We start from the raw sequence: 8,515 nt of genomic DNA on the forward strand, positions 1-8,515 counted from the left end.
GTCCTTCCTAGAAAATGATGCACCTACACTGACCTATCAAAAACTCCCTTAGCACATCCCACTACCAAATATGGCACCCAAATGAATTTAGTCATCTCTCTGAAAAGAAATGGATCGAGTGAACCTTCACTAATCCAGTCAATTTAATTCCCCCTTAATGGGAATTAAATTAAGAACTCAATAATGCATGATGACATTTCTGCTTTCTAGTCTTGTATAGAAATTATTCCTCTAGCTTTAATTCATGGTTATCTCTGATAGAAGAAATGAACAATTGATCAAGTAATAGGATTGCTGTGTTGTAGGAAGTGAAGGGGTAGAAAAAACAGTGAGATGTTGGTGATAGAATAAGTAAATAATAAGCTTGAGACTCTTTGATAAGCCAGACAGGGATGCTGGGTTGGGCAGGAGAGCTATTTGTTTTGGGAATTACTTAGCTGATCATTTCAGGAGTTACATGAACCTGGGACACAGTAAACACTAAATTTCATAGAATGTCCTGGCTGGAAGAAATCTTTAATGTCATCTAGTCAAACTTCCCAAGAGATGCCTGAAAGCCTTCTATAGACTCAATTTACTAGAAAATGTTTCTGATTTTAAGCATTCTATTAACACAAAATGCCAGCAAATATTTAAAAAATAGCTCCCATGTGTTACAGTTCTGATTATTACTTCATAGCCCAAAGAAAGGGACTTCACTTTTATGATCCTTTGCTTACAATGTGTGAGACCTTGGGCAAGTCACTTCACCTCTCTGGACATTAGTTTTCTTATGAACAAATAACAACTCCAGCCCTGCCTTGCCTGCCTGCCACTCAGGGTAAATAATGGGCTAAAGAAGATGATATTCAACCTGACCAGTATCATGAGATCCTGTCTCAAAAAAAAAAAAAAAAAAAAAAAGGCCAGGGTTGGTAGTGCCTACCTGTAGTCTCTGCTACTCAGGAGGCTGAGGTGGGAGGATTCCTTGAGCCCAGGAGATTGAGGCTGCAGTAAGCCATGATCACGCTATTGCACTCCAGCCTCGATGGCAAAGTGAGACTCTGTCTCAAAAAAAAGAAAAAAGATAATATTATTGGAAGCCTCTTGGTAACCATTAAGGTATGGTGTACATTTTAAAATACTGTATAAGAATGGGTGTGGTGGCACATGCCTGTAACCTCAGCACTTTGGGAGGCTGAGGTGGGTGGATCACTTGAGCTCAAGAGTTCAAGACCAGCCTGGGCAACATGGCAAAGCCCCATCTCCACAAAAAAATAGTAATAATAATAACAATACAAAAATAAGCCAAGCGTGGTGGTATGTACCTGTGGTACCAGCTACTCATGAGGCCAAGATGGGAGGATCACTTGACCCCTGGAGGTGACGTTGCAGTACCGATATCACACCACTGCACTGTACTCCAGTTAGGATGATGGGAGTAAAACCCTGTCTCAAAAAATAAATAAATAAATAAAATTTAAATTAAATACTGTATAAAAGTATTGCTCTTAGTGCCTACATTCCATAACCAGAGACATCCCACATGCTATGAAAGAGTAGCAATGGTTCATGTTTCTTTTTCTTTTTTTGAGACAGGGTTTCATTCTGTTGCCCAGGCTGGAGCAGTGACAATCATAGCTCACTATAGCCTCAAACCCCTGGGCTCAAGTAATACTCCCACCTCAGCTGTCAGAGTAGCTGGGACTATAGGCGTGCACCACCACACCCAGCAAGTTTATTTATTTATTTTTTATTTTTTTGTAGAAATCGAGGTCTCATGATATTGCCCAAGCTGGTCTCAAACTCCTGAGCCCAAGTGATCCACTAGCCTTGGCCTCCCAAAGTGCTGGGATTACAGGCATGAGCCACTGTGCCCAGCCTCATGTTTCTCCATTCTACTAAGAGGTTCCTCCCCTTTGCCATAATTCTTCCCCAGAGTTAGCCACAGATGGGTCACTATAAGAGCATTCTTCAAGGGGTCCTGTGTTTTTTCACAAAAAACAAGGAATGGACTTGTGTGGCCACACTGTCTGCTGGGGTTAACAATCAGCAGATGGGAGGCTTTCAGCAGGAACAGCTGCAGGCCTCTTGCTTTTCCCCACATCTTCAACTACTGAGGCCACTTGCTCGCTAGGACTCCATCGGCATGGGTGAGCCCTAAGCATGGCAACAGGCGGCCACACAGAGGATTCTCATAGTCCCTTATAAAGGCACACATTGTTGTTCATCCTAATAGGCATTTAGTAAGTATTTATTATGACTCTGGTTCTGTGCTAGCCACTGGGGATAAGAGATGAGTCAGATGTGCTGCCTGCCCCTGAGACCTCACAGTTTAGTGGGAGAAAACAGACTCGTGAGTGTTATACATAGGATGTGTTAGGATCAGAGCCTGTAGTGTCTGAGCATAGCTGATGGATCACTGAAATCCGTCTGAGGACTGAGGCTCAGGGGAGGCTTCTCAGAAAAGATGAGATTTGAACTGGACTTTAACAGGGACATTTCAGACAGAGGGAGCTGCAAGTACAAAGGCACAGAGAAGTGAAAGGACATCTTGGGTCCGGGCACAGTAACAGGGAGGTTGGAGTGTATGTTACACATCAGGGAGTGGAAGAACTGAAACAGAAGTAGTTGGAGTCCAAGGAGCCTGGCCTTTATATGTCATGGCAGCCACAGAAGGGTTTTAGGGAGGAGAGTGCAATGGGCAGGTGCACCTCGTAGAGCGGTGGCAGTATGAGGGTTGAATGGAAAGAGATGAGAAATGAACTGGGGTATTGAAGTGAGGGACAGATTCTAGAGAGATTTAGAAGGTAGAACTGATTGATTTTCTTATTAGAAATTCTAAGAGCTTCTGGGACAGGAAATTAAAAGAGAAAGAAGGAAGACTGAAAACTTAGTGAACGCCCATGGGTAAGATGACAAGATACCAAGAAAGAAAAAAATAAAAAATAAAAAGATGACAAGATACCTTATATCAAGCAAATCAAACCTTGATTTCACCTTCTGGACTGTCTGGCCAAGATGGCCTATGTAATGTTTGTGGACAATAGATCAAAAACTTTTTATTGCAATTTTATAATTTTTTTTTTACAGATACAGAGTTGGATTCAGCAGATCTGACCGTCTAGGCCAGTGTTCCCTTCCTCCTCTCCTCCTGCCCACACCCTCATGTCTTAGCCTCAAAACAAATTACTTTGTCAAGGAAGAAGCCTTCCCAAGATAGAGGAAGGTTAAGGATTAAGAAACCGCTGTGCTGAGGTCTCCATATTAAGTCCTGTCTACATCCATGCATTGCCACTAAAAGCTGTATCACACAGAATGCTCTGCTGCCTGTAGCATACAATTACACACCAAACATAGGGACAGATTACCACAAGAATTAGTATTTGAGCTGAGTCTTGAAGGAAAACAAAGAAAAATAAGCACATTAAAATAGTATCCTCCCTGGTATAGCCCTTTTCTTTTTTTTTTTTTTTTAAGGGGTTTCACCATGATGGCCAGGCTGGTCTTGAACTCCTGACGTCAGGTGATCCACCCACCTTGGCCTCCCAAAGTGCTAGGATTACAGGCGTGGGCCACCGCGCCCGGCCGTTATAGCCCTTTTCTAGAAGTACACCTAGAATGCTCTAGAGCAGCACTCTGCAACAGAATGTTCTGCAGTGATAGAAATTGTCTTCTGTATTATCCCATATGGTAGCCACTAGTCACACATGGCTATTGAAGCACTTGAAATGTGGCTAATGCAACTAAGGGACTGATTTTTAAAATTTTTATTTTGCTTTAATTTAAATGCAAATAGCCATATTGCAGCTAGTGGCTACCATATTGGACAGCACAGCTCTGGAGTCCACTTAGCATGTCCAGATTCTGTTTCACGTGGTCCTTCCTTGCTTCATTCCCCTTTTTGACATGCTCATTGGCTACCTTCCAGCTTCCAACATCAGCTCTGTTTCCTGGTTATTTATTTATTTATTGAGACAGAGTCTCGCTCTGTCACCCAGAGCGACAGAGGAGCCTTGGGAGGCTGGAGTGCCGTGGCACAATCCCGGCTCACTGCAACCTCCAACTCCCAAGTTCAAGCAATTCTCCTATGTCAGCCTCCCAAGTAGCTGGGACCACAGGCGTGTGCCACCATGCCTGGCTGATTTTTGTATTTTTAATGGAGATGGGATTTCACCATGTTGGCCAGACTGGTCTTGAACTCCTGACCTTAAGTGATCCTTCCACCTTGGCCTCCAGAAGTGTGAGCCACCACGCCCAACCTGTTTCCTGGCTATTGATTTCCTCTCTGTCATCAAGGCAGAACCCTGAACCACCTTCCATTTGACTCAGCCTTGGCACCTCCCAACCTTTGCTGGTGTGTGGGTCTAGGTAATATATCCTCACTGGATCCTGTTTCCACACTTTTGGTCCTTCAGTAGGCCATATTCACTCCTCCCTTCTTTTCCTGGCTACCTGAACCAACCAGTTAGTAACCTGGGATATTCTCTAACGTTTTCCCTCCCTGTCAACTTGAGTTAGAGAATGGAACAGTTGGGATGGAGTTGTATGTACTGGGGCTGTGTGTGTGTGTGTATAACTGGTTACATGAATACTTTGATAGGAAGTCTCTGGTAGTAGGTGAAGTGGTCCATCCCCAGAGATCTTTGCTGTCTGGCACCTTTAACTTTGATTCATTTAAAAGACCAGTATTAATAGACTGAGTACATTTGTGGGTGGAAAAGATAGATTCAGAATCCAAGAAATGAAACATTTCTTGACAAGCCAAACACTAGACCAGATTCAACTTGATATACGTAACAATGATCAATTTCCAATCCTGTATTTGGGTCTAAATGGCTAACTGCCAAGGTAGCATATATGGTTTAGAAGACTTGGTGGCGTTAGCTGATTATGAATCGTGGCGGGTAACAAGATAATAAACTCTTAAAAAGAACCAATAGAATAGCATCCAACAAGAGTGATAGGCCTACTCACTTTCCCACTGATTAGACCACTCTTGGATCATTGTTTCACGCTCTGAGCACCTCTCTTTAAAACAAAAACAAAACCCAGGAGTGAAAAAAAAAAAAAAGGTCACCGCAAACAACTGACCACGATGGTGAAGGGACTGGTGACATGCCATACAAGGACCTGGGAGAAGTGAGCCTTAGGAGAGCAGACCACAGGGACGGTCACTGTCTTCTGTCTCCAAAGAGCAGTTACAGAGCACTCCAGAGGACAGAGCAAAAATAAACAAGTGAAAATTTGAGCAGATTTCAGCTCAGTACAAGGAAATTGTTTCCAATTGTCAGAACTGTGACTTCTGGCCGTCTAACCTGCTGAGGCAGAGTTTAGTTGGAGACCCTGGAGGAACGATGTCAAACATGCCCCTAAGCCAGTCTGCTCAAATATTGATTGTCTCCCCAGTGATTGATAGCTAATTCAAAGTGTGTAGGCCCTGTACTTGCTGACCCCGTTTAGCTTACAGGTTCTATATTAAGTGTCAGACTCTTCTCATTCTAGCTCAGCATTCCAATTAAATAACCTTGGCTCCTTGCATGTGGGAAACAGGTTTCAAGCACAGAACCCCTAGCACCAAGCAGAATGGCAACATAATTTTAGCTCCTGAGCAAAACGAGTCTCACAATAGCGTCAGTACAGTGTGCACATTAACATTTGAATATGCTGTATAATAAGCATGCTAATTACTCTGAGAAGAATACTTAAAGAATAAAATAAGCTGTGATCATTAGAGGAGAAAGGGGTTAGCAATTTATGGCATGGGCTGCTGCTTGATATTCAAAAGTACATGATGGCTCTCATCTCCAGTAAAAGGGAATTATTGAAATCATTAAAAATGTAATGATCGTGGCAGGTAGTGATCAGCATTTGATAGGAAATGTTTGTGTCAGAGTGTGTTTTAAGAAAACTTTCAGATTTACTACTAATAAAATGTGTCCCCATTTGGTTGTTTGGTTCCTTTGAGCAGTTAGAAATGTGAAGCCATTGTTGTAGGGCTAATCTCAGCTTTGTAGAAATGGCTGACAGTCCTCATAGAGATGAGCAGCTGAGATAGGGAGCCCTCAGGCTGGACACAGGGGCTTGACGATCACCTGGTGCAAACAGAAGCTGGAAAGAGAAGCTGGAACCACACTTCTTGATGACCTAGACCAGTGGTTTTCAGTCTAGTTGCATACCTCTTGGGGATCTTAATACTCTTTCAGCAGGTTCATTAGGTCAAAATTATTTTCATAATATTATTAAGATGTTGTACGACTTGTTCACAGTGTTGAAAGACTACATATTATATAATTATATTTACATGAAATGTCCACAAAAATTAGCTGGGTGTGGTGGTGCATGCCTGTGGTTGCAGCTACTCAGGAGGTTGAGGTGGGAGGATCACCTGAGCCCAGAAGGCAGAGGTCGCAGTGAGCCGAATTTGCTCCACTGCACTCCAGCCTGGGTGGCAGAGCCAAATCCAGAAAGAAAAGAAAGAGAAAAGAAAGAAAGGAGCAGAGAGAGAGAAATAAAGGAAGGGAGAGAGAGAGGAGGAAGGGAAGAAGGGAGGAAGGGAGGAAGGGGAAGGAAAAGGAAAGGGGAAGGGGAAGGGGAAGGGGAAGGGAAAGGGGAAGGGAAGGATAGGTAAACCCATAGAGATAGAAAGCAGATAGTAGCTGTTAGGGACTGGGGGAGGCCAGAATGGGGAGTGCCAGCTTAATGGGTACAGGATTTCCTTTTTTGATGAAAATGTTCTGCAACTAGCTAGCAGTGGCATTTGTATGGCACTGTGAATGTCCTAATGCCATTGAATTATATACTTCAAAATGGTGACTGTTACATGAATTTTACCACGCACACACACACACAAAAGGGAATATCACATATTGTAGTGCATGGGAGATTCTTCCCATCCAGAATGGAAGCTTCTTGAGGGTCTTCTAATCTTGGAAGTTCTCTTTGTTATGTGCTGTTTGAAACCAGCACATGGAAGTTCTCCTCTTTACCACAATTCTTTCAGTAGCTACAAATTTTTTTCCCATTTATTTATTTTATTGCATTTTAGGTTTTGGGGTACATGTGAAGAACATGCAAGATTGTTGCAAAGGTACACATGTGGCAGTGTGATTTGCTGCCTTCCTCCCCATCACCTACAGCTGGCATCTCTCCCCTCGCTATCTCTCCCCAGCTCCCCACCCCCCACTGTCCCTCCCCGATTTCCCCCCAACTGATCCCAGTGTGTAGTGCTCCCCTCCCTGTGTCCATGTGTTCTCATTGTTCAACACCCGCCTATGAGTGAGAACATGCGGTGTTTGATCTTCTGCTCTTCTGTCAGTTTGCTGAGAATGATGGTTTCCAGGTTCATCCATGTCCCAGCTACAATTCTTAAAGTAATGAAGCATTTTCCCTAGTCCCCCAACACGCTAGGTATTTTAAATCCACTTCTTTTAACTCTGCCTATGCTAGTTTCTCTGAAACAGCTTTTCTGTCAACCTGAAAAGCTACTACCTGTCCTTTGAAACCCATCTAAAATGACTCCCTCTGCAAAATCTTCCTGGGCCACTACATACCCCAGGAATTTGTCCTTTCTGCCTCTCTGGATTTCTACAGTACTTTGGTCCTATTCCTTTTAACATAGTCCTAATACAAGACATTATCACATTGAATCACATTAGAACATATCACTTTTTGTTAATGTCTGTCTCCCTCAAGGTGACTTGTAAGAGTAGTATTTTCTTTTTTTGAGATGGAGTTTCGCTCTTGTTACCCAGGCTGGAGTGCAATGGCGCGATCTTGGCTCACTGCAACCTCCGCCTCCTGGGTTCAGGCAACTCTCATGCCTCAGCCTCCTGAGTATCTGGGATTACAGGCACGCGCCACCACGCCCAGCTAATTTTTTGTATTTTCAGTAGAGACGGGGTTTCACCGTGTTGACCAGGATGGTCTCGATCTTTTGACCTCGTGATCCACCCGCCTCGGCCTCCCAAAGTGCAGGGATTACAGGCGTGAGCCACGGCGCCCGGCCCAAGAGTAGTATTTTCTTATCCCTAAAGCATAGTGCACACACATACACAAACACATGCCTACCACAAATGTGCTCATTAATAACTATATGTTAGGTACTTTTTAGAAGCCTTAGAAACATTGACTCACTTAATCCATATAACCTTGTATACATTTTATTGATGACTCAAGAGAGGAAATAAAAACTTTCAGGTTGTAAAGTCATGTTAAAACAGCAAATCCCTGTGATAGCAAAATCAAACTTGGCACATGGTTGTTGCACATGGTTGCCACCTGTTTCCTCTCACAAAAGAAAAAAGATGGCTAATAATATTAAATAAATGAAAGAGACTTTATCACTTAAGTGACATTAGAAAGATGTTTCCATACTTCTCAGACTTCACAGTGTTAGAGCTGAGAGGGACCTTGGGGATCTCCTGGTGCAAGTTAAAGGTAAGGCAGGGAAAATCGTGCTTCCTGTACCAGAATAATCCGGCGGAAGAAATCCTGTAGAAGAAACAGGAACCTAAAGCTTAAGGGGAGAGATCTG

The sequence above is a fragment of the Sapajus apella genome, unplaced genomic scaffold (genome assembly GCF_009761245.1).
Source record: "Sapajus apella isolate SASKATOON/1434 unplaced genomic scaffold, GSC_monkey_1.0 scaffold46, whole genome shotgun sequence".
NCBI lineage: Eukaryota > Metazoa > Chordata > Mammalia > Primates > Cebidae > Sapajus > Sapajus apella.